Below are 27,581 nucleotides of genomic sequence, written 5' to 3'. Positions count from 1 at the left end.
CTTTCTTAGTGGAAGGCCAATGAAAGGGGAAATGAGTAATTATGAGTAATTTAGGGGGGTGGTATAGGCCTCCATGGGGTGCTCAAGTGGGTGCCTCGGGGAAGAACAAAGTCTTTGGCAGGATGGGGTGCACTAGGGTCAAAGGGGGTACAAAGTAGAAGGAAAAGGAGCCAAAGTTTCCCTTGTCTTAAAATTCTGCCACTACCTGAGCCCCACCTTTGTTAAGGAGAAGCAAGTTGGTCTTCGTCCTCCTCCCTGCTGTCCCACACAGGTTCCCTGCTCCTGATCAGAGCCCACCCAGAACATAACCACTGAGGTGATGCAGGCAATGTCCCATAGCCTGGAAGTGAATTCCTGGGGGACACCGGGTCTCAAGTCTCAAACTGACTTTAGCTGAAGTTCGCTGGTCTCAGCTAGGAGAAAGCCTATGTTCTCAGTGTTTGGAACCCCACCCCTCTATAAACCGGGGATTCTCCACATTGCCATTTTAAATCTCAGCAGCCTGTCAGCTCACAGTTACAAAAAAATAACCCACAGATGACTCATAGCAATCCTGTAGGACAGAGTAGCACTGCCCCATAGGGTTTCCAAGGCTGTAATCTTTGTGGAAAAAATCTGCCACACCTTTCTCCCACGGAACAGCTGGTGGGTTCAAATCGCTGACCTTCCAGTAAAGAGCTGAGTGCTTTAGCCACTGATCCAATTGGGCTCCTCAGCTCATAGATAAAAAAAAAAAAAATCATAGATAGGCAAGAGTTTTTAAATCGCAGGAGAGAAAGTACAAGTCCTGTCTGGGCTTGCCTCTCGTGGCCTAGCATTCCCAAAACGTGTGAGAGAAGACACACGTGGCCCTTTACGTGGGAAGGATACTTTGTGACTTACCCAGGAGGCTCATTTAAATAGTTAACAACCCATATGGAACAGGTACTGGCTTCCTGTGTCAGCGAGAATTAGCTTAATCACAGGGAGGCCTGGGGTTCTGGAGAAGGGACCAAGGGACTATTTACCACCGATACGGAAGTTCTTTTAATATTCTGACAACATAGGTCCCTGCCAGTGCATACCAGCTGAACATAGCATCAATTGCCCCATAGGGCATGTGGTCACAGCTGCCTCTACAGCTGCGGGGGACTGGCTGATGTCCAGGGAGCAAGGTGCTGGAGCCAGCCTCTAGCAGACATGCCCACAGGCTGCCCTGTGAGGGGAACACTCCCACCTTTCAAGACAGAAGCTAAGCCTCAGGCCTGTCCAGCACAAACGGTGACAGCTGTCCAGCACAAATGGTGACAGCTGTCCATCACCAAAGCCCTTGCTTCTGCTGTATTTCTCAGCCGGCCCTCGGCTTCAGCACCTGCCTGTCCCTAAGAGGCCTGGGACAAGGGAAGGGAGAGGTGCAAACAGACCACCTGCATGCCACAGCCTTAGACTCAGGCCATGGGGACAGACGGACAAAGAGAATCCTCAAAGGCCATGGTCAGAACATCCTAGCCAGTCTCTGGGGGGTGGCTGGCCCAGCCTGAGAACAGATTGTGCCTCTTCTTGCCTGGACCTTAGGCTGGGGAACAAAACAAAACTCAACTAGAAAGAGATAAAGAAAGAAGTTTAACGCCACGGCTTTAACATTTTACCTGGCTCTTTACAACCCACCTGCTTTTGCATATGTTGTTCCTTATGCCTGGAATGCATTCACCCCAATTTCTTCTCAAGCCAAAAAGGCTAGCATCCTTCAAACCCCAGAGCAACCTCCCTCCCTCCCTGGGAGGCTTCTCCTAACCCCTTCCCCAGGCTTGCTTAGTTACTCCCTCCTGAGGTCTCAGCAGGTGTCCCAATGAACTGTATTATTTATATGTACGCCCCCGCCCCCAAAACAGGCTGAGAGCCAGAGCCTGGGGAGAGCTCAGGACTCTCTGGTCCTCCACACAGAAGGCAGATCCCCTCATAGAGAATGTCCCATGCCCCTGGGGTCTCCCCAGTGCTCAGGACCGCCTGGTCCTCCACACAGAGGACAGGGCTCCCCTCACAGAGAATGTCCCGTGCCCCTGGGGTCTCCCCAGTGCTCAGGGCTGCCTGGTCCTCCACACAGAGGACAGGGCTCCCCCTCACAGAGAATGTCCCATGCCCCTGGGGTCTCCCCAGTGCTCAGGACCGCCTGGTCTTCCACACAGAGGACAGGGCTCCCCTCACAAAGAATGTCTCATGCCCCTGGAGTTGTACAACACAGGGCCCTGTCCTAGTGCTCCTTCATTGCTGAGCTAATGATTACTTACCAGCAAGGAAAATCAGCTCAAAATCTTACAAATTCCCAATGTAAATGAAACTGGCTGACACTTTAAAAATAAAGGATCCGAGTCCCTAGGTGGCACCAAGGGTTAACATTCTCAGCTACAAACTGAAAGGCTGGAGGTTCAAGTTCTTCCAGAGGTGCCTGGGAAGAAAGGCCTGGTGATGAACTTCTGAAAAAGCAGCCACTGAAAGCCCTACGGAGCACAGTTCTTCTCGGACACGCATGGGGGCATCAGGAGCCAGAGCCCACTGAAAGCCCTACGGAGCACAGTTCTCCTCGGACACGCATGGGGGCATCAGGAGCCAGAGCCCACTGAGAGCCCTACGGAGCACAGTTCTTCTCGGACACGCATGGGGGCATCAGGAGCCAGAGCCCACTGAGATCCCTACGGAGCACAGTTCTTCTCGGACACGCATGGGGGCATCAGGAGCCAGAGCCCACTGAGAGCCCTACGGAGCACAGTTCTTCTCGGACACGCATGGGGGCATCAGGAGCCAGAGCCCACTGAGAGCCCTACGGAGCACAGCTCTCCTCGGACACGCATGGGGGCATCAGGAGCCAGAGCCCACTGAGAGCCCTACGGAGCACAGTTCTCCTCGGACATGCATGGGGGCATCAGGAGCCAGAGCCCACTGAAAGCCCTACGGAGCACAGTTCTCCTTGGACACGCATGGGGGCATCAAGAGCCAGAGCCCACTCGAGGACAACTGGTTAACAAATTTTAAACCTGTGGATCTTTTCAAACTCAGGAAGACATCACCTTTAGGACAATCACACCCTTCAGAAAGAGCTGGGCCCACACCAATGTCTGCTCTATCTGCTCCCTCTCTACCTACAGTCTCTCAGGCAGTCTTTAGGTAAAACCCAAGCCCCAATGGGAATTTCATCCCAAAGTTAAGAAAAAGCAAACAACAGCCCCAGTATAAATCCAAAAATGGCTCCCATTTAGGTTTCTGAAGTCTTCAGGCAGCTTCCACACATCAAGGAGACAGTTCTGCTTAAAGGCCCTGTTTTGGATTGAACTTGTCCCTAAAAATATATGCTGAAGTCTTAAGCTCAGGCCTCTGTGAATATGGCCTTGTTTGGAAGCAGGGTCTTTGAAGATGTTATCGGTTCAGTTTCCATGAGGTCATACGGGAATAGGATGGGTCCTAATCCTACATGACTGGCGCCCTTACAAAAGAAGAGACAGACAAGAGGAAGGACAGCCATGTGAAGTGGTATCTACAAGCCAAACAACACCTGAAGCTTCCAGAAGCTGGGAGAAACCAGAAAGGATCTTCCCCCAGAGACTTTGGAGAGAGATTGCCATGGCCCAGCTGGCATGTTGATTTAGATTCCAGCTTCCAACACAGTGAGACAATCAAGGTCTGTTCTTTAAAGCCACCCACTCTGTGGTACTTTGTTACGGCTGCTCTAGGAAGCAGACACAGGCCCCAAGCTCTTGTTGCCCCAGAAGCCATCACAGCCTCAGTCATCATGAAGCCTGGTGACAGAGAAGCCAACGGCCCCATTGTAGTTAAGTGTCTGCCACAAATTCCATGATAAATCTAGACCCTTGGGTACTCAACGTAGGCATGCAGACAAATTGCCCAGGGCAGCTAATTTAAAGAATAACTCCACTGAAAACCTGCCTCAAGATGCATTACATGGAGGTTCGTTTAGTGGGCCGTCGCATTTAATTCATTCCAAATTTATTACACATCCAATACAGAATCTAGAATTTATAACAGATGTTCTCTGAGGGGGGAACAAAATTGAGACAATTTAACCCAGAGAAGAGAAGTCTGAGGGTTAATTTAATTAAATCCTCAGGATGATAACAGCTCTTTCTTACCCAGAGGGAAGTAAACAACACAGGGACTCAGTGCAGAAGAGGAGAGGAACCAGCTCCAGGGACCTGAGCCAGCTAGAGTGGCAGGGTTACAACAGACTGCAGGAGACCCTGGAGGCCAGAGAGTTTCTTCTCAGCTGCTCCTTAAAAAGAAGATAAAATCTTAAAGGAACCATCCCTATCCTGGCATCTGAAGTTGAGAGTATGAAAGCAAAGCTCTGGGAGAAGCAAGCTTGGGGATTGAATCCCAGCTCTGCTGCTCACAGATTATGTGACCTTGGGCAAATCCAGTCACTCTGAGCCTACATCTCCTTCATGCACACAGGGATACCGCCTGCCTCCTGGGAGGTCCTCACGGCCCCGTACAAGTAACTTCTCAGTGTTACCTCTTATAAATGACGTCCTTAGGTATCTGGCGTTGCTGGTGCTGTTAGCTGCCAGAGAGTCAGCACCAACTCGTGGTGACCCCACGCGCAACAAAACAAAACTCTGCCCAGCCCTGTGCCATCCCCATGACTGGACAGTTGTGATCCGTAGGGTTTTCGCTGGCTGATTTTCAGGAGTAGATTTCCAGGCCTTTCTCTCCAGTTCACCTTACTCTGGAAGCCCTGCTGAAACCTGTTCAGCATCATAGCAACTTACAGCACGCAAGACAGGTGGAGGCTGTACATGAGGTACATTGGCTGGGAATCGAAACCAGGTCTCCCACATGGAAGGAGAGAAGTCTACCAACTGATCCACACTGTTCCCATGTTATACAGTAGGCTCATTAAGTTTAGTTCACTTCTCCTGTGTGCATTCCGCATGTTTTTAGTTATCTGACATTAAAAAAAAATAACTAAACTATCCTCTGCCAGTCCCTGGAAAACATTATCTCTATAAGATCATAGGGCAGTTTTTAGGCCCTACGATGTGATGGCTATGCCTTCCTTGGGCAGAGCACTCTAGAACACCACACCGAGGAGCACCAATAATCAATAAGGGAAGCACTAAAATCCTTTCCAGGTGAGGAAACAGGGGCTCAGAGAGGTTAAGCAACTTACCCAAAGCCACACAGCCAGCTAAGGGGCTAAGCTTCACATTCAGGTCTACATCTTACTTCTGTTCATTCAGGGGGGTGAGCGAGAAAGTGGTGAACATGTACACACCCCTATTTGATCCCTACATTTTTGACGGGTCACAACATGAGAAACCAGCTGATGCCACGTCCTCACAGATTTTACCCCATCGAAATAATCAAGTGAAAGAACTTCATGCCAACATCAGGAAGCTTAGAGTAACCAAGAATCACCTGCATTTAGGAAGAAGGGAAATGCCTTTCCTCTTTAATCCCCAACACCTCCCCACTACCCAGCAAGCCCAGATCAGGTGGGATAGGGAAAGAGGCCAAGGTGGGAGAGGTGGGGAGAATGCCAGCAATGGCTGGGTGGATGTAGGTGCCTCAGCAGCTCTGGTAGGAGAAAGAACCTGTGCTCAGGAAACCCCAAGAGGCCCACTGAGCCCATGGGGCCTCGTTTCGCCAGCTTGGTTGCTAAGCCCCACCATGCACGAGCTGGCTCTGGCTCTGGCTGTATAATCTTGAATACGCCGCGCTTCAATTTCTCCGTCTGTGAAACATGGACAGCAGCACCTACCTCATAAGATTGTTGGTTTTCAAACATTTCATTGTAAAAAAAAAATGCAAACATATACAAAACAGAGAAACCAGTATGATGAATAATGGGTACTTCGAAACGCCCAACTGGGGCCCATCTTGTTTCATCAGTACCCCCACTCGCCGGCCCCAGCCCTGGTGGTTTACTCGTAAACAAACCCAGACATCCCATCACTTCATTTCTATTTCAGGATTTTTTTAAGAATTACACAAGATAGGACAAGTAAAGCACTTAGACACCAGTAGCTGGCAGGTATAAGTACTCAGTAAACATTAGCTTGTATTGTCGGAGTCCCCACATGGTGCAAACAATTAACGTGCTAAGCTGCTGACCTAAGGGTTGGAGGTTCGAAATCACCCAGAGGTGCCTCGGAAGAGATGCCTGTTGATATACTTCCAAAACCTCAGCCCTTGAAAAGTATATGGAGCACAGTTCTACTTTGGCACACATGGGGTTGCCATGAGTGGGAATCCACTAGATGGTAAATGGTTCGTACTCTTTGTTACTATTAAATAAATACTAAAGCTACCCCTGCTGCAGGCTTTCTGCTGCTTCTGTTACCACATAGGTCTGTTTTCTCCTCTATCAGGTGGAGACGAAGCTACCTGCCTTAGCCACTTCATGGGTACGCTTCAAGGCTCTACTGAATACAAAGGTGTGAGCTCTTTGAAAAGCCTGCTGCACCAACATTATCTCTGAGCTGTACCATCTGAGCGCGTGGTGGCAAGGGGCCTTGCTGAAACGACTTGTGGGTGCATGGGTTGGCCCCAGAGGTCAAGACCATGTCTTATCTTCTTCCTACATACATGCTGCTCAACAGACAAACACAGACCATAGCTACCATCCTGCAAAGCATGTCCTAGTGCTGAGTGATGCACACACATCATCTCATTGAGTCTTCACTCCAACCCTACAGAGTGGCAAATATCTCCACTTTACAGATGGGAAAACTGAGTTTCAAAGAGATTAGGCAACCTATTTTTTTTTTTAATCACACAATTGATATTGAGGCCTGTATGACTCCAAAGTTCACATTTCACCCGCTTATGGTGTCTCCCAATAATCTGTCAAAACATGGTCCATTTACATATTTGTTTTGTTTTTAATGTGTACAATTCAGTGGTTTTTAATATATTCACAAGGTTGTACAACTGTCACCACTATCTAATTTTCATCACCCCAAAAGAAACCTCGTATCCATTAGCTGTCACTTCACATTCCCCCTGGCCCATCCTCAGGCAACCAATAATCTGATTTCTGTCTCTGTGGATTTGCCTATTCTGGACATTTCATATACATGGAATCACACAACATGTGGCCTTTTGTGTCTGGCTTCTTTCACTTAGCATAATGTTATCAAAAGTTCATCCATTCTGTAGCTCCTTTTTATGGTTGCATAATATTCCATTGTATGGATCCACCACATTTTGTTTATCTGCTCATCAGTTGATGGACATCTGACGTGTTCCCACTTTCTGGCTATTGTGAATCATGCCGCTATGAACACTCATGTACAAGTTTTTTGTTTGGGCATGTGTTTTCATTTCTTTTGGTTATATACCTAAGAGAGGAACTGCTAGGTTATTTGGTAATTCATGGTAATTCTATGTTTAACTTTTTGAGGACCTGCCAGACTGTTTTCCAAAGCTGCTGCACCATTTTACATTTCTACCAGCAATGTATAAGGGGTCCGATTTCTCCCCAGTCTCCCCAACACTTGCTATTGCCCATCTTTTGCTTATAGCCACCCTAGTGGGGGTGTGTCCATTTAGATTTATAAAAACCCAAAACCAAACCTGCTGCCATCGCGTCGACTCCGACTCATAGCGACGCTATAGGACAGAGTAGAACTGCCCCATAGGGTTTCCAAGGAGTGGCTGGTGGATTAGAACTGCTGACCTTTTGGTTAGCAGCCGAGCTCTTAACCACTGTGCCACCAGGGCTCCATTTATATTTATATGTACTTATAAAAATACTTTTGTGAAGTCCCGTGGGTTCCTCCCAACAACCACATAAAGTAGGCAGAGAAGAATACCATCATCACCCTTTTATATGTAAATGGACCATGTTTTGACAGATTGTTGGGAGACACATGAATAAATTGTGGTCTCGGTTGAATAAACTGTAGGCTTCAAGAAAACAAATAACCTAAACTTATATAAGGTGACAGTCTTGTCATCACACTCTTGAAGAAATAAAAAGCACAAGGTACTATTCCCAGCTCAGCTTCTCCTCTGGTCAAGAGACCAGATACTTTAAGTTCTACTACGGACCAAGGTAGGAGTCACACCAGAACCGAGAGCTGTGGCACCGCTGTGGGGTGTACGTGTTTACAGGCATCACAGCACTCTAACAGATATCACTCAAAGCAGTCTACTTGTTCTAAAACTCTTCACTCCCAGGAGAGTCATTTTTTTAGTGAACAACCACGTCTCTTCAGTTCTGCCAACTAACCGGATTTATGACACTCCCTTGACTTTTTCTAAAAATAGCAAATCCCCTCCCCAAGTCCAAAGACAGTCAGCGATACCTTAATACAGATTAAGGCAATGTAGCTGTGGCCGCGTGTCCTCAGAGAGCAAGCTCCAGACCTCTGCCAGGGACGCTGCAGGCGGGTCCTGAGGACGGGGCCTGTGCTCCACGTTCGTGCTTCACCAATGAATCTGCAGCCAGTCTCTCAGCACATCTGAAAATGGAGTGTGAGAGCAGGGAGGGAAAGGGAGGAGCAAAGGGGCTGGGGAAAAGGTATTTTAGTCACAGCCTCCAAAGGCCAGAGCAAAGGAGAAAGTGCCCCGAAGTCATCAGGAGTCAGGGCCCTCTGGACTCATGTCCCAGCTCTCCTCATCACCAGCTGTGTAACCCTGAGCACATTTTTCAACCTCTCTGAGCCTCAGGTTTGCTGTCTGTAAAACAGTGGTAAAATACCTACAACTCCAAACTTCGTAAGGTAGCTATGAGAAATAAACAAAATATGAAAGCTATAAAGAAAATAAAACCAGTTGCCATCCAGTCGATTCCAATTCATGGAAACTCCAAGTGTCTCAGAGTAGAACCGTGCTCCATAGGGTTTTCAATAGCTGATTTTTTGGGAAGGAGATTGTCAGACATTTCTTCTCAGGCACCTCTGGGTGGACTCAAACATCAACCTTTCTGCTAGCAGCCAAGCACATTAACTGCTTGCACTACCCAGGGACTATAAAAATGGTAAGGTATCATAATTATGAAGGGGGGATATTTCTATGTAATGGTATTTTTTTTCCCCTTTAAAAATGGTCACCAGTGCTAATAATTACTTATAATTTCACAGACAGCATGCAATAAAATGGTTAAAACCTGGCTAAAGTAATAAGCAGTAAAAGCTTTATAGATGAGCATATCCCTGAGCACTTCTAAGAATTTATCCTAAGGCATAATCACATAAATGTGTTTGTGTGTGTCTGTGTGTGGTGGGGGGAACATAAGTACAGGCATGGTCATCACAGCATGTGCTCAGTTGTATTGCTCAAAATATTCACCACCCTTTCCTCTAGGAGGCTTATGCTTCCCATCTCTCTGACATCAGGCTTGGCCATGTGATCTGCTGTAGCCAATGAAATGTAAGGGGAAGTAACAAGTGGTATGTGTCAGTTCCTACTTCTGAGTAAAGAAGTACCATATGGTTCCACCATCTTTTTTCCCCTCTGCCATGAGACCAGCAGTGTTTCAGATAGGGCTGCTTAGTCAGTCTGGGTCCCAGAGGGATGACGGCAGAGAGCAGGGCCACAGTCAACAGGCAGTGGTCATGTAACCTGAGCAAGAAAGAAACCTTTGTTGTCACAAACCACTAAGATTTCAGGGTCATTTGTTACCTGAGTGTGATGTAGCCTAAGCTGACAGACAGCCGCGTTCCTATTAACGCAAAACTGCAAACAACTTAAACGTCCAGCTAAATAAATTATGGTGTATATATATACACAATAGAATGCCAATAAAATGATGTATACATGGCATAAAAAACATTCTCAATATGTTGTTAACTGGGAAAAAAAATATGTCATTTACTGGAGGGGGAAAGAAAACCAGAGAATAATATAGTACCATTGACAACGGATTAGTACCAAGAATACCAAAATATCTACAAAACAGTAAGAAAAAACTACTCCTCCCAAAATGAAATTGGGCAAAGGATATGGGCACATAATTCACAGAAGAGGAAGCCAGAATGAATAATAAATATATTAAATATGCTCGACCTCACTAGAACTCGGTCAAGTACAAATTAAAATTATAGAGATACTATTCTATAACCATCTGAAAGTTAAAATTTTAAAACCTGATAAAAGTGCTGCAGAGAAGGTGGGGAAAAAGGAACTCTGCAAAGGGCGAGTGCCACAAGCACCTTGCAGAGCAATTTAGTAACATATAGTAATGCTGACCATAAGCATATCACACGATTCAGCAATTCCACTGCTAGGTATTCTAGATATGGACTCTACAGGAAGGCTCAAGGTGTGCTTGTATTAGTTGTCTATTGCTGCATGACAAATAACCCCGAAAACTTAACAGCTTAAAATACTTAGTACCTTATACTTTCTTTTGGTCAAGAATCTGACGACAGCTTAGCTGGGTGCCTCTGGCTAAAGGTCTCTCATGAGGTTCCCGTTAGGCTAAGGCCAGGGCTGTAGTCTCATCTAAAAGCTTGGCTGGGGCGGGAGGGCGCAGATCCACTTTCAAGCTCGCTCAAATGCTTGTTGGCAGGCCTCAGTCCCTCCCCACATCGGCCTCTTTACAGGGCTGCCTCACAACATGGACAAGTGATCCAAGAGAGAATGCCCAAGATGGAAGCCACAGTCTTTTTATAACCTAAACTGAGATGTGATATCCCATCACTTCCGCTGTATTCTACTTGTTAGAATCAAGTCAATAAATCCAGCCCACGCTCCAGGACAGGGGATTACACACGGGTGTGAACACCAGGAGGCAGGGATCATTGGGGGCCATCTTAGAAGAAGGAAGGCTCCATTGTACTCGAGGAGAATAGAATGTTCTCTACAGCACTGTTTGTAATGGTGACAAAAATGCAAACAACCTAACTGTATATCAATAGACCAGCGGAGAAATGGTGACTTATTGAGGCAATGGAGCTATACGGTAGCTTTTTAAAAAAATGTTTACAGGTTAAAAGAAGACCATGAACCAAACCTGCACGTATCAACCAAGTAAATCTCAAAAACAGTGTTAAACAAGTTGTCAAAAGCAAATAAAAAAAAGATATGAACAGTTCAATTATTACTTATGAGTATTTCTAACACATAAAGATGAATGTCTCTTTTAAGGCTCTGCGCAGATGTGGTAAGAGCACAGAAATAAGCCTGGGCATAACCCCACTTACCTCAGCATAGATGCTCTCTGGGAAGGAGAGGGAAGGATGAGGTGGATGAGGCTGCATTGGATCTATAATGTTTTACTGGTTTGTAGTACAATGAATCAAAATAAAATAATAATATGATCTTATTTTTGCTAAAAATATATTCTCATTTCCATTACACATATCTCTGGGTGTCTATAAAATCTGGGCACAGATAATGTTATTTTCTTCTTTTCCAGATTAAAAATGTTCTTGCTGACATTGTGTCTATGTGCCTATGTTTCCAGACTTTATGGACACCCTTCCAAAAACCCATTGCCATAGAGTCAATTCCGACTCATAGTGACCCTATAGGACAGAGTAGAACTGCCCCATACGGTTTTCAAGGAGCGGCTGGTGGATTCAAACTGATGACATTTTGGTTAGCGGCCGAGTTCTTAACCACTGAGCCACCAGGGCTCCATGGACACCTTTAAACAGACAGAAATGAGTCTGGAGGGGGACACATCAGAATGATAACGAGAGTTACAGGTAGGTGATGTGGCTACAGGGATTTGTTTTTCTCTTTGCTTTTCTGTATTTTCCAATCTCACTGAAATGATGCAGATTTTTTTATGTAAAAAATTAAAGTTTCTTCAAATACCAAGTCAAGCTCAAAGCCAAAATGGCCATGGTTCAATACCAGAACACATCAGCTTTGAGAGCATAAATGAATTCTATTTTAGAGAGGACGGTTTGGGATGGAAGGGAGGAAAACTAAAAAGGTTAGAGGTTCAAGTCTACCCAGAGGCACCTCAGAAGAAAGGGAAAGGCCTAGCAATCTAAAATCTACATCTGAAAAATAAGCCATCGAAAATCCTGTGGAGCACAGTTCTACTTTGACATACATAGGGTTGCCAGGAGTCAGAGTCAACTCAGTAGAAAGTGGCACCTGGTGAACTTGAGAAGTTCATCTTTTGGGGAGCCCGGCCCCCTGATGCTGGTCCGGCTGGGGCTACTCCTGACATCAGGGCCCTGGGAAATGCCTGGGCAGCTACAGGCAGGCCTGGTTCCCTGGAGGGAATGACTTCTCGCAGCCTTGCTGAAGGGAGGAGGCAGCTGAGCACAATGTGCTGGCTCCCTTGACCTCCACCTCAGGCAGAATTTCCCCAGAGTGTTCACAAGGAGCAGGGGTCAGAAAGAAGCACCAGAGTCCAAAGGACTAACGGACCACAGCTACCTCCACCAGACTAAGTCCAGTACAACTAGATGGTGTCCAGCTACCTCCATCGACTGCACTGACAGGGACCACAATAGAGGGTCCCAGACAGAGCAGGAGAAAAATGTAGAACAAAATTCTAACACAAAAAAAGACCAGACTTACTGGTCTGACAGAGATTAGAGAAATCTCAAGAGTATGGCTCCTGGACGCTCTTTTAGCTCAATAAAGAAGTCACTTCTGAGGTTGACCCTTCAGCCAAAGATGAGACAGGCCCATAAAACAAACAAAAATACATGCAGCTCAATCATGTATATGAGACTAAATGGGCACACCAGCCCAGGGGCAAAGATGAGAAGACAGGAAGGGACAGGAAAGCTGGACGAATGGAAATGGCGAACCCAAGGTCAAGATGGGGAGAGTGCTAACACGTCGCAGGGTTGGCAAGCAATGTCACAAGACAATACGTGTATTAATTGTTTAACGAGAAACTAATTTGCTCTGCAAACCTTCATCTAAAGCAAAATAAAGAAAATAAATAAAAAAGAAAGAAGCACCAGACTACTTCCCCAAGCACAGACCAAGTGTCCGCAATTAGTTATGACCACCTGATTTATGTTTCTCTGTACTGTCCAAGTTTCTGCAGTGAAAACGTATTGCTTGTATCATAAGGGAATAAATAAACTTTAAAAAGAGAAGCATTTCTGTCTACAATTCACAATGCCCAAGAGGCTGATTCAACGACCAAGCCCAGAGACAAGCTCTTACAGAAGGACCAAGGGGACACGGCTTAGATAGAAACTCTGTGCCTGACCCAAACCAGAATCTCACAAACCGCCTGCAGAGCCCAGGCTGGCTGAGGGATCACAAGCATCAGCATGGCTTTCTTCACTGCCCTGACACCGTGTTGTCCACCCCCAACCCTGTACCCCTGCCCCAGGCAGAAAAACAAAAAAACCAAACCCAGTGCCGTCGAGTCAATTCCGACTCATAGCAACCCTATAGGACAGAGTAGAACTGGCCCATAGGGTTTCCAAGGAGCGCCTGGTGGATTCGAACTGCCAACCCTTTGGTTAGCAGCCGTAGCACTTAACCACTACACCACCAGGGTTTCCGCCCCAGGCAGAAGCTGATATAAAGACTGTGGGACAGGATCCAATAAGTACTTATTGAGAACCTGCCTGGCTTGAGAGGGTGGAGGTGGAAAGAGTGGGAGAAGGGGAGATCTAGAGAAAATAAAATCCGGGTCCTTAACGGGGAACCCAAGGTCAAGAAGGGAAGAGTGTTGACATGTTGCCGGGTTGGCAATCAATGTCACAAAACAGTATGTGTACTGTTTTATGAACTAATTTGCTCTGTAAACCTTCATCTAAAGCACGCACACACACACAAACACACTGGGTCCTCAAGCCCTGTTGAGTAGATGGGTCTCAGACAATCATTAAACAAAAACACAAAACAGTCAGAGAACATGATGCTGCTGTAATTAAGTCCTGAATGAGTAAGACGGCAAATGCTTACCAAAACCAAACCCACTGCCGCCAAGTCAATGCCAACTCATAGCGATCCTATATGACACAGTAGAACTGCCCCATAGGGTTTCCAAAGAGCAGCTGGTGGATTCAAACTGCCGACCCTTTGGTAAGCAGCTGAGCTGTTAACCACTAAGCCACCAGGGCTCTGAAAAAAGAAAAGAGAAAAAGGAAGAAAGAGGCCAACGGGGCGAGGAGTGGGGAAAAGCAGTTGATGTGGGTTCTGGTCCCAGCTCTGCCTTCAACTCTGTGTGACCTTGGGCAAGTCACTTCTGCTCTCTGAACCTGTTTCCTCATCTTCTATATAAGTAGGAAGGGAGGAGAGAAGAGATAAGCAACTGATTGTTAAGGAACCATGACCCTGACCGTCCACAGAGCAAGCAACTCTGGTGAGAGGGGCCTGTACCTGATCTTGGAGATATGAAGCTTGGTTCAATGTCAACTTCAAGACAGAGAAAATCCACATACCACAGCCTCCTCTTCACGTACCTTGGGGCAAATCAACACGCAAAAAACTACACTTTGACTCTTTTCTGGCTTTTAAAAAACTTGTTAGGAAGCATGTTGAAGCCAGTTGGTAGGTTATGACTTACATGTGAAGTTCCATCCACAGGACTGAAAGCACCACCCTTCTCTCTTATCAAGCTACTAAGTGTGCTTGTTGATGGCCCATCACACACTGGAGCATCTCATCTTCTGGCCACTTTCTTGGGAACACCCAGGCCATTCCTTCCTGCAAGGCATCTGCCATCTGCAGTCTTGCTCAGGAGGAGACACCCCTCACATCACTCAGCACCCCAGAGGCTGTGTTCACTACAGTGCAGGCCACGTCAGCCGTGCTGTAGGCGGTGGGACAGCTCTGGGCAAAGACCTGGCTGTGTGACCTGAAGCAAATGGAACCTCAGTGCACTGTAGTAAGGCCAAGGAGCAGCCAGTGGGAGAGGGCTTTGGCTGCTGCAATGCCAGGGACCAATGTCAGCCCTTCCTTTTGCAGGCCCAGGGAGCCCAGCCCACCATCCTCAAGGTGACATCCCTTTTGGCCATGCTTCAGTCCTTCTTTCAGTGTAGCCAGGACAGCTCTAAGGGACAGACCAACAACCAGCCCTGCCACCAGACCTTACAGCCTCTTTTAGAATTCACCTATACATAAGGTCGCTATGAGCCAAAGTCGACTTGACCACAATGGGTTTGGTTTTGGTTTTGTTATACATCATGAAGAGAGCCCTGGTGGTACAGTGGATAAGCACTCAGCTGCTATCTGAAAGGTCAGTGGTTCAAACCCAACAAGCACTCCATTGGTAGAAAGAAGTGGCAATCTGCTTCCACAAAGATTATAGCCTTGGAAACCTATGGGGCAGTTCTACTCTGTCCTGCAGGGTCGCCAAGAGTCAGAATTGATTCAAAGGCAACGGGTTTGGTATACATTATGAAGGAGTCTCTGGGTGGTGCAAATGGTCAAGCACTCGACTACTAATCAAAAGGTTGGAGGTTTGAATCTACCCAGAGGTGCCTAGAAAGAAAGCCCTGGCAATCTATGTCCTAAAAAATCAGCCATTGAAAATCCTGTGGAACACAGTTCTACTCTGACACACTTTGGAGTTGCTATAGTCTCAATTCAGTGGCAACTGGTTTTTATACAATTATGAAAGGATTATTTTTTAAGAACCTTAGAGGGTTAGAGCTAGAAGGGCCTCAGAGACTGTCTAGTTTAGTGTTTTAGAAACATTTAATGTTAAGGATTTTAACATGAAACCTTTCTCAGAACCTCGCTAAAATGGAAATGGTGGGGGGCTCGCATGAGGAAGCAGAATCCCACTTACTCACTCATTTATACATTGCCTCCCTCTGCACCCTTCAGCAGCTCCTCTCAACAGCACAGTTTAAAAAGCACAGTTAAGAGCATCCGGGGTGATGAAACAGTTTTGGAAATAGTGGTGATGGCTGACTCAACATTGTTAATATAATTAATGGCACTGAATTGTACACTCGAACTAAAATGGCAAGTTTTATGTTATACATATTTTACCACAATAAAGTTAAAAAAAGAAAAACACAGCTTAGTCTAAATCGTCTTATTTGACTGGAACCAAAGTTGAGGCTCAGGGTTGGCAGCTCAGAGGGTATAAAGCCCGAAGTCTAACGGTATGAAACGGCAACTGACAACACCATGTACTGCCTTGCCAAGCCCTGCCAAGGGCACCTCACCAGCTTAGACCATAAGCTCAGCCAGATGCCACCATGGCTGTGACCCACGTAACTAAAGAATAGATGGTGGCCTGTTTATTTCCAACTCCACAGAACGTTAGAAGGGGGAAAAGGAGTAGCTAGAGGCAGGTATACTGAATATGTCATGGACTGCCAAAGGAACAAAACAAATCAGTCTTTGAAGAAATACAACCAGAATGCTCCTTGGATGACATGATTTCGGCTTGCTTAATTTGGACACATCACCAGGAAGGACCAATCGCCAGAAAAGGACATCATGTTTGGTAAAGTATAAGGCCAATGAAACCGAGGGAAACCCTCAATGAGATGGATTGACTCAGTGGCTGCAACAATGGACTCAAACATGTCCACGATCCTGAAGATGGCACAGGACAGAGCAATGTTTCATACTGTTATGCCTAAGGTAGCCATGAGTCAAAGCCAACTCAATGGTAACTAACAACAGAGGCAGGTACGTGAAAGAAGAGAGAGAACACAGCGCCTCCAACAAGGGACGAGATAGAAAAGTCTACAGGACAGATGAACCCCCAAAAGTTTGCGGACATTTAGTGACGGGCAAATAGCCTTACACCTGTCACCCAGACCCCTGAGGAGGGTAGCACTGTGTGGCAACAAAGAATGTACTTGAAAAGGTGAAGATCTGCATCTCAACTTGGCCACAATCCATGATGCAGCGTTGAAAGTGTCACTGAGATTTAGTCTCCTACTCTGAAAACTACCCACTTCTTGTGTCTATTCAGTCAACAAAGGTTTCCTGTGTGTCTGTCAGGTTCAGAAATGGTGTTCCATGCTATCGAGGATAGTGAGAAGAGACACAGCCCTGAACTTGGAAAGTTCACGGCTCCCTGCGGGAGACAAACAAGAGGAATGCAGGGTGGGGGCAGATACCTGCTTTCTGGTATAGACGGTCAACGAACACACCTGGAGAAACACTGGCTTAGGCAGTGACCGTTGTGGGCATAAAGTGAGTTAATGTATAGAGAGAACCCAGGCTTGGGTATATAAGAGGCACTTAAGAAAAATTACTTTTCCTTCTTCATAGTTAGCACTGACAACCACTTCTTGAGGAGTCCCCGGGTGGTTCAAATGGTTAACACACTTGGCTGCTAACCAAAAGGCTGAAGGTTCAAGTCCACCCAGAGGTGTCTTGGAAGAAAGGCATGGCGATCTACTTCTCAAAATCAGCCATTGAAAACCCTATGGAGTACAGTTCTACTCTGACACACATGGAGTCACCATGAGTGACAGCAACTGGTTTTACTACCTCTTGAATGTTTACCTTGAGCCAGGGCTTGTGCTAAGCACTTAACTACATCATCATTTAAATCAATCCTCTTACCAACTGTCTTAGTTATCTAGTGCTGCTATAACAGAAATACCACAAGTGGATGGTTTCAACAAATGGAAGTTTATTCTCTCACAGTCTAGGAGGCTAAAAATCCAAATTGAGGGTGCTGGCTCTGGCAGAAGGCTTTCTCTCTCTGTCGGCTCTGGAGGAAGGTTCTTGTCATCAATCTTCCCCTGGTCTAGGAGCTTCTCATGCACAAGGACCCCAGGTCCAAAGGACGTGCTGTGCTCGTGGAGCTGCTTTCTTGATGGCATGAGGTCCCCCGTCTCTTTGCTCGCTTCCCTCTTTTATACTTTAAAACAGATTAGCTTAAAACATAACCTAATCTTGTAGATTGAGTCCTGCCTCATTAATATAACTGCCGCTAATCCCACCTCATTAACATCATAGAGGTAAGATTTACAACGCATAGGAAAATCACATCAGATGACAAAATGGTGGACAATCACATAATACTGGGAATCAAGGCCTAGCCAAGTTGACACAAATTTTGGGGGACACAATTCAATCCACAACACCACCTTTATTAGGTAAATGCCATCATTCTCACTTTAAAGAAGAAATAGTGGCTGATGAGGTCAAGTAGCTCACCCAGCAATAGTTCCAGGGTGGAGCTGGGAGAGACAGGATTTGAACCCAAGCCTCCCCTCCAAAGCTAATGCTCTTAACCACTCTCTATAAAGGGCTAAATAAGAATATGCATGAAAAGCACTCTGTAAATTGTAAAAACCCATGAAAAATTCAGGATTAATAATTTTCTCTCTTCATCAGAAGTATCTGGACTGAGAGCACCAAGTGAGCCTTACAGACTCCCATTCCTGTGGCAGCAATTTGATCCCTCAGCATACACTCAGAGAGCATCTGGGCCACTGTAAAGAGGAAAGTACCCCTAGCTCTCCACATAAATTGCACAAAATCTTTAGTTTAAAAAAAAAAAATCAAAAAGACCAAGATTTAAACAACAGGAAATGTTTTGAGGGTTGCAAGGCCACCCACGCAAGTGTACAGAGAGCATGAATTCCTTCTGTGTAGCTTGCCTGCTGTTAAAGCCAGACTCTTGGGCCTCTGCATTGCTTCATGTGGCCATGTGCCTGCTACCCCGATTAGATCCATTAGACAGGGCCTGTTGCTGTCACTTCATTTGGAAACAAAAAGAGGCAAATTTAGATTTGAGTTGATGCGGCCAACATGCCTCCAAATGTACTTTATTAATGCAATCATTACCTCCTGAATAAGTTCTCGCATCTGGGAACCATGCCAGCCCCAGGGTCTACATGGAGCCCAGGACCTGGGCAGAGGCCAGAAGGGTGGGTGGGTAGGGGGAATATGCTGGAAGGAAAGTCTAGTGACATGACTAAGAGATTTATATTCGTTTTCTATTGCTGACATAACAAATTACTACCAACCTAGTGGCTTAAAACTACACAATTTTATTGTCTTATAGTTCTGGAAGTCAGAAGCCAAAATGGATCTTACTGGGCTAAAATCAATGTGTTGGCAGGGCTGTGTTCCTTTCTTAAGGCTCTAGGGTAGAATCTGTTTTCTTGGCTTTTTCAGTTTCTACAGGTTTCCTTCATTCCTTGGCTTGTGGCCCCTTCTTCCACCTTCAAAGTCGGCAGTATTGCATCTCTCTGACCCTTTTCTTCCATAGTCACATCTTCCTCTGACTGACTATAGCCAGGAAAGGTTCTTCACTTTAAAGGAGTTCTATGATTAGACGGGGCCACCTGGATAATCTAGGACACTTCCCTCCTCAAGCTCCTTAACCTTAATCACAACTGCCAAGTCCCTTTCCCCACGTAAGGGAACACATTCATAGGTTCTAGAGATTAAGAGGTAGATATCTTTGGAGGGGCCATTCTTCTGCCTACTACAAGACTGTTGAGTTGATTCTGACGCATAGCAACGCTCTAGGATAGAGTAGAATTGCCCCAAAGGGTTTCCAAAAAAACAGCTGGTGGATTCAAACTGCCAACCTTTTGGTTAGCAGCCGAGCTCTTAACCACTGCACCACCTGGACCCCATCTGACACTTACAAGCTGTGAAACCTTGGGCAAGTCACTTAACCTCTCTGGGCCTTGGTGTCCTCCTCTGAAAGTGAGATTCTAGCAATCACGTACCTATTGAGGAGGGCTCCTGGGAGGACAAAGGAGACTACATACACTGGATAAAAAGGAGGCCACACAGAGTCAAGTGCCACGTTAACAGGTGCTGTCCCTCTTGGCTGTCCCTCCACATGACTCCCTGAGCCAGGCTGCTCCCACAACTGTCCTGTTCCATAGCCTATGCAGAGCAGTACATGGGCAGAAATGACCTTGACTTAAGTCTTTTTACACTTACTAAAACCTAACAAGCTGTTACAAACAAAGCAGACGCATCAGTCAAGAAATGAAAATTACGGGTCTGGTGTTAGCCATAAATCACCCACTTGTGAATATATACACAGTAAGTGAAAGTTCACACCATCTGCAGGAAATGCTACCCAGAGAATTATGTCCCCTGCAGTATTTGGCTCTAAATAACTCCATTTTCTACCAGAATAAACCAAGGCTTTTGGCCAAAATTAAGTCCTGGCTGAAGGTAATAGTACTTACACCCACAGATGACCACGGTAAATTGGTTCCTGTCTTAATCTTAAAATAAAACTCAAATTAAAAAAAAAAAAAAAAGCCATTTTGTACCAACAATAATAAAATAAAGGCACTGACAGAAATAAAGCATTTTAGTATACAATACCTCATGTAATCTCATGGCAGTTTACCAGGTCCATAAGCTTTACAGATGAGGAAACTGAGGCTCAGAGAAGTTAAGTGACTTGCGTAGGGCTCATAGAGCCAAGAAGCAAAGAACCAGGGTCCTCCACGCTAGCCATTGCCTATGGGACTCAACAGAAATAAACGGCACGGTCCCTCCTGCAGCTCACCCATAATAGCTACCTGGGTAGTTGCTTTATACATTGCCGGCTAACAGAACTGCTATTGTTGTTGTTGTTAGGTGCTGTCAAGTCAGTTCCAACCCATAGTGACCCTACGTACAACAGAACAAAACACTGCCCAGTCCTGCATCATCTTCACAATCATTGCTATCTTTGAGCACACTGTTGCAGCCACTGTGTCAATCCATCTCGTTAAGGGTTTTCCTCTTTTTTAGCTTACCATCTACTCTACCAAGCATGATGTCCTTCTCCAGAGACTGGTCCCTCCTGATAACATGTCTAAAGTACGTGAGACTAAGTCTCACCATCCTCACTTCCAAGGAGCATTCTGGCTGTGCTTCTTCCAAGACAGATTTGTTCATTGTTCTTCAATAGTCTTCGCCAACACCATGATAGAACTACTACCCATGAAATACAGGTTTTGAAATTCTGATTAGTATGTGAAACAACGCAAAGTATTTCTCTAACTCTTAGCCATGGCTGCAAAACAGAGGAGTTGTAGGAGAGGTTAAGCTGGATTATAAGCAGATTCGGATAACAGAGCACCTACCACATGCTGATCATGGGGCTAGGGCCACAGGGACCATGAGACACTGGCTCACGCCCTTGCCAAGCTCATCTCCCTGGGAGATGATACAGCCAAGGGGCTCTGGCACTGCTTCCCTCTAATACACGTGATACCCAGGTTAAAGGAGGGCTTGGTCCAAAGCACTCTGGCCACCCAGAAAGATCAACTCATTCTAGCTTGTGAAGGAAGGCTTCCCAGAGGAGCTGACACCTGGGACCAGGGGCATTCTGACAAGGCAACAGCAAAAACAAAGACACAAGGACACGTTTGGGGAACGGCCCTGGGCCAGCTCAGCTGGAACGTAGGGAAGGTGTGGGATGAGAAGCCACAGTGGCCAGCTGCCGAGGCTGGGAGCCTGGAGCATCTGCTAGTGAGCAGCAGCCAATTTTGAAATGCATGGGGCGAGGAGAAAGCGTTTTATAAGACATGATATGTGTCAAGTGACACTGTCCAAATTCTCCCCAAAGGGAGAAACCAGACACTGATCATATATTTATTAATGCTGCTGGAAAGGAAGAAATTGAGTGCCTGAGACACTGGACAAAAATCCCTCTCACACACGCACAGAGCTGGACAGGTTTAATAAACCAGCTTCATACATGTTCTCTTCTTTGATTCTGATACTAATCCAGTGGGGTCACCTAGGTGGGATGGCCTCACCTAACTCCGCCAGCGAGGCTCAGGGCATGGAGATGAAAACTAGCCGGGCCAGCACCGAACCTAGGTTGCTAATTCCCAGCCCAAGTTTCCAGCAACATCAACCTTGCCCCACTCACACACAAACACACATATGCCTTCAATGAGTGGCTGGTTTATGTGGCTTCCACAACTTGCTTTTAGAACCGTTCCAGCCTCCTTCACACACCCTGAAACCAGCCTCACATCTTCCAACCACTGAGCTGGGGCTGAGCTGATCTACCCCTCCATCAACCTGGCAACATTCACTTGAGGTCCCTTGACCAGTGTCCTCTTCTGCACTTACTCTGTAGAAGTAAACCCAAGGGAACACGGCTAAATTAATTTACCTTTATGACCCTCAAGCAAAAAAAAAAAATTTTTTTTTTTTTTTTTTTTAAGCAAGAGTGGAAGCAAATCTGTCCTCCAGGGCAACCTGCTGCCATCCTGGATTTACTCCATTCAGGATACATTTACTGAGCACCTACCAGACGCTTGGTACTCTGAGATGGAATCTTGCAACAGCAAGAGAGGGAGGAAAAACGATCGGCCCCGTGGCAAACATCCATTCTTTAATCTCATCACCCTCTACATCCTCCAGGGCCTCAGTTTCAGGCAAACTCGCTGATACCATTCTGGGGAGGGTTCAACGTTAGTGCAATAATCTATTTCCTACACAGAGTTTTAAAAATCCCCAACTGCTTCTTCATTTCCCAACAACTACCCCCTGTAGACCAGAAAAAGGCCAGCCAATGCTCATTTAACAGAGGAAACTGACCTACAGCCCAGCTGAGGCACTAATTAGCCCCGATTTAGCACGGTGGCCCGTGAAAGCAGGACCACAGGGTGCTGAGCAATGAGTAAGTCAGCTGGTCACACACAAGAAGCAAGATGCTCCCTGTGCTGCTCCTCCCAGCCAGCAAGGCGGATGTTAACATGAACTTGCAGTCCCAGCTCGTCATTTCTTAAAACCATTCAATGTGTTAGGAAGCTTCTCCGCAGGGACGCAGCTCTGTGGCCCAGCACTGGGAATTGAGGGAGCCGCTCTGCAAAGGTGGGCAGGACATTGGGTGAGGGAGGTTATGTTGATGGGCCACTCTGAGCACAGAAGCACAGTCCTGTAAATTGTGGGAACAGTACAATCCCAGCCCAGTCCTGGGGCCCTGGGGCAGTCCTGGCACTGCTGTCCTAGAACTCCAAGACCTTGGATAAGACACCCTCTAAATTCCAATGTTCTCATCTGTAAAAGAGTCGTGGCCTCGTAAGCTCGGTCTAAAGAATAAGTAATCTTGAATGATGATGTAGGAGAGCCTGTCTGTGAATTGAAACACTGCAAACGTGTGATTATCACTGTTAATTGGCTAAAAGCACACAGAGTTCAAAATCCAACACCCCCTCCAAAACAAACAAACAAACCAACAACAACCCAGGCAGGTATTCACTGGCCATTGGTAGAGACAATAAAGTAAGTCCCATTCTCACCAAAGGTCAATTAAAATTGGCAAACAGGACCAGGAGCATCTCTGCTGTCTTCCCTCATCATTATTATCCATCTGTCCCCAAAATGTAGGCTGAAAACCCGTGGGTGAATCAGGGATCCCAAAACTTAAGGCAATGATTCTTGAGACGTGCTCAAGAGCCATGTTATACTTAAGAGTCATGAAGTGGCTTTTCCTAAAATGAGGAAACTGAGGCAGAAGGGGAAGTGACTTTCCCAAGGTCATGAAACAGTTAAGTTTGGCTGGAGGGACATTCGTGGTTCAGTTGTAGAGACCAGGTTCAATTCCTGGCCAATGCACCTCGAGTGCAGCCACCACTTGCTGTCAGTGGAGGCTTGTGTGTTGCTGTGATGCTAAACAGGTTTCAGAGGAGCTTTCAGACTAAGATAGACTAGGAAGAAAGGCCTGGAGATCTGTGAAAATTAGCCAAAAGAAATCCCTTGGAGCACAACAATCCAATTTGCAATCGGTCATGGGGATGGCACAGGACTGGGCAGCGTTTTGTTCCATTGGGCATGGGGTTATCATGAGTTGTGACAGCAAACAAGTTTGGCTGAATCAGGACATTAGTCTGGAGACAGCTCTATCCACTGCCCTGAGAAATACATTCACTCAAAGAGCTTAGCCCTATGCAAGAATTTCTGAATAACATACTACTTACAATATAGTACTGTTGTCATGGCAACCCAAGTCTTAACAACTTTGGCATTTCCACAACCTTTGATTGATCCAGTTCTTGAAATTAACATTACAATGAAACAGTATTTGCATTTAATTTATTTTAATTGGCTTTTACATAACTAAATGTCTTGGTTTCACCCTTAATAACAACAGGGTGAGCAAGTTCTCAATAGTGGGACCCTTAAAAACAGCAAGATGAAAGCTAATTTTAAGTTTTCATGATTGGAAAAATTCTTAACTGACTTTCTTAAAGTACATTTTGCTTAATTCTCCTTTTTTCCTTCTAAGAAGACAGCAAGACCTTTTGCATGTTGAAGTGCATTCTTAGACTTTGTTCTTATATCACACTTAAAAATTCAAGATTAGAATGCTTTTGGTTGTTTCAAGGTATGTGAAGTAGCAACAATGAAACTATATATGTAAGTTCCAAAAGGACAGGAATTTTCCCCCCAGTGACATATCCCTAGTGCTTATAAGAAATGGCACACAAACCAAAAAAAAAAAAAAACCAAATCCATTGCCATCGAGTCAATTCCGACTCATGGCAACCCTACAGGACTGCCCCATAGGGTTTCCAAGGAATAGCTGGTGAATACAAACTGCTGACTTTTTGGTTAGCAGCTAAGCTCTTGATCTCTGCACTACCAGGGCACATAGTAGCATTCAAATGGAGCCCTGGTGGCACAATGTTTAATAGCTTGACTGTTAACCAAACGGTTGGCAGTTTGAACCCACCCAGTGGGCCTGAGGGAGAAAAGACCTGGTGATCTACTGACCACCAGGGTTTCATTTCCATAAGATTACAGCCTGGGAAACTCTATGGGTCAGTTCTACTCTGTCACATTGGGTCACTATGAGTTGGAATCAATTCGAAGGCACCTAAAAACAACAACAGGCATTCAATAAATATTTGTTGAAAGAATGAATTAATATGTGGGCTAATTCTCATTACTCCATATAATGAGTATAAAGCACTTAAACTAATGCCTGTTGTTTGAGTTTTTATCATTTCATTATAAATGAGGTGTGGTTCATGCTTGGCTGAGATAGTACAGTGCTAGGCCTATAAAAGCTAGGGCAGCTTCAAGGTAAAGGGTTGGGTACAGGTGGGGGCGGGGGAAGGGACTGCACCTGGGGGCCAATGTCTGTAACTGCCTCAGTCCCAGCCACCCTTTACAACTTCCCTTAACATCCATCTACCACAAGAATCTGTTGCAGGCCTGATGCAAGGGTGATCGCAGGGATACCAAGGTGAAAGGGAACATATTTGGTCCCCCCCTCCAGGAGATTCTGTCTGTTGAGAAGACAAATTTTAACGAAATGGCACTCCCCTGAGAGGGGTTACACTGACACCAGAACACAAGGTATACAGGGGACACAGGGAATAAATGAATCAACTCAGCATGAGAAGACTTGCTTGCTTCTTGAAGGATGAGTGGGTGCTTGCCAGGCAGAGGTGGGTGAGGTGGGGAAAAGTCAGGGGTTTCCAGCAGAAGGAATAGCATGTGCAAAAGCCTGGAGGAGTAAAAAGGAACTCCCAATAGAGTTCAAGATGTCAGCCATGGTGGGTAGAGAGGTAAGGCAGGGTCATACCCTGGAGGGCTTCTCATGCCACACTTGGCATTTGGACTGTGCTCTGCAAAGCAAGGGAAACCCTGGTGGCGTAGTGGTTAAGAGCTACAGCTGCTCACCAAAAGGTCAGAAGTTTGAATCCACCAGGCGCTCCTTGGAAACTCTATGGGGCAGTTCTACTCTGTCCTATAGGGTCCGGCTATGAGTCAGAATTGACTCAACAGCGACAGGTTTTTTTCTTTTTTCTTTTTTTTTTACAAGCAAGCGCTTCAGAGTGTAGAGCAATATAATCAGATGTACATTTAAAGAGCTGATGCTTGTACCGTGGGGAAGCAGATCTGGGGTTGGGGGAGGCTGCGTCAGGGGAACCAGCTAGGAAGCGATGACAATGTGTAGGCAAGAGGTGACTATGTTGGAAAGATGGGGACCCATCTAGGAGATCTGAACCTAGAGGACCAATTTGATGGGATGGAGGGAAAGTAAGGCCGAGGAAGGGGCTAGAATGTGTCCCTGGCTTGCCTGGTAGTGCAATGGGTATCTGAGCAGGCAGTAGTCTATCTGGGGCACTAAGGAATAACACATTTGTTTTGGATATTATATGCATGAGGAATGCCATTTGGCTGCAAACAGCATAAAACTCGCAGTGGCTTAGACAAGAAAGGGTTTTATTTATGTCACCTGATAAAAAGTGCATGGGTAGGTGGTCCAGGCCTAGGGTAGTAGGTTAAAAATGCCATCAAGGACCCAGAGTCTGTTTATCTTTCGGCCCTACAGTCCTTAGCACGTGGATTTGCACCTCATGGTCATAGGATGGCTGCCTTACTCCCAGCAATTATATCTGCTTTCCAGGCAGGAATAAGATGGGTGGGACAAAAGCTTTCTGTTTTGAGGCTCTGGCTTTTTATTCAGATGGAAAGCTTTGAACTAGCATCTCACTGAACAAAACTCACTGGCTTCCCCTGGATGGAAGGTGGCTAGGAAAAGCATGCCTTTAGTCTTCCAGACTCTTAGTAGAGGAAGACAAGGGGAAATGTGGAGTAGGAGCTGGGAAAGGCATCCTATAGTATATTAAGAAGGCAAAGAACACCTGCCTCTGGGCCCCAGGACGCCAGAGTTGGTACATGATTTATGACTCTGCTGGCTGGAAGAGACAGAAACCCACCTTCAGCAGACCTAGGCAAAAGAGGAAAAGCTGGCAGGAATCCTAGGAGTTAAACAACCAAAGAATAGGAAGGAGAGGAACATGGACAGCTGCTGTGACAGCCACAGGGGTGCAAATGCCTCAGCCCCTAGTCCTCCATCTCTCTGCATATCACCTTCATTCTTTTCCCTAACTTAAGGCTTATGGGGAACATGCCTGGAGAGAAGCTGACCAACTCTTTGAGACCCAATTCCAAAAGTCCCAGGGATAGACTCTCATGGTCCATCTAGCTCAAATGCCCAGCACTGAGCCAACTGTGGCCAGGGAATAGGGTCATATTGCTTGAAATGGCTTTTCTCTGTGTAACCGTCGGATGAGCAACAAGGGAAATCCATGTGTCCAGTGCAGCTGGAGCTTGGTTTTGGCCTTCACAGAAAAGGAAACGAGGGTCCCTGAAGATCCGTTTTATCCAACAAAAAAACAAGATGGCGCCTACCAAAAGGAGACAAATGAATGCCGGCACAGCCTTGAAAAATCATACCAGCCCATTGGATCCTGATCATCATCATCTTAGGATCAAAAGCAAGCAAGCAAACAAACCCACAAACAACTTACATTCTGCAGATGTTACTATTTGAATGTAAATTTCTATTTTCCACAAAGTGCACCTTTTTGTCTCATATTGAGTAAAACACTCAGGTTAGCTGTGGTGGCAGCAGTGTGTTACCCTCGTTCCTCTCTGACCTTATCTCCTACAACCCCTTGCACACTTCTCTCCAGGCACACTGGCCTCCTTGCAGTGCCCTAAATTTGCCAGACACACTCCTACCCCAGGGGCCTTGCACTTACTGTTCCCTTGTGTCCCCCTTCCCCAGGCTTCCACACAGTTGGCTCCCCCATTTCCTTCAAGTCCTTGTTCAAAATGCCATCTTCTCAATGAGGCCTTCTCTGAAAACCCTAGTTAAAATTGCATCTCTTACTTACTCCCTATCTAATACCCTCATCCTCCTCTGATTTATTTTTTCCACTGTCTTACTATCTTCTAAGGAGCCCTGGTAGTGCAATGGTTAAGCACTCGGCTGTTAA

At 46.0% G+C, this 27,581-nt stretch overlaps 1 protein-coding gene across 2 annotated transcripts in view; it reads right to left on the bottom strand.

The window, feature by feature from the left end:
• Positions 1-27,581, bottom strand: part of HPCAL1 (hippocalcin like 1) — a 146,720-nt gene that overhangs the window by 101,044 nt on the left and 18,095 nt on the right. The window contains exon 1 of one of the 2 annotated variants that reach the window (XM_064295029.1): positions 8,304-18,697. The exons of the other annotated variant lie outside the window; for it this stretch is intronic. The gene's annotated coding sequence lies outside the window, so the exon portion shown is untranslated. Of the gene's footprint in view, positions 1-8,303; positions 18,698-27,581 lie in introns of those variants that run through there. 2 annotated transcript variants of the gene reach the window in all.

Source organism: Loxodonta africana, chromosome 12 (assembly GCF_030014295.1).
Source record: "Loxodonta africana isolate mLoxAfr1 chromosome 12, mLoxAfr1.hap2, whole genome shotgun sequence".
NCBI classification, from domain to species: Eukaryota; Metazoa; Chordata; class Mammalia; order Proboscidea; family Elephantidae; genus Loxodonta; species Loxodonta africana.
This window is presented reverse-complemented; position numbering and strand designations above follow the sequence as displayed.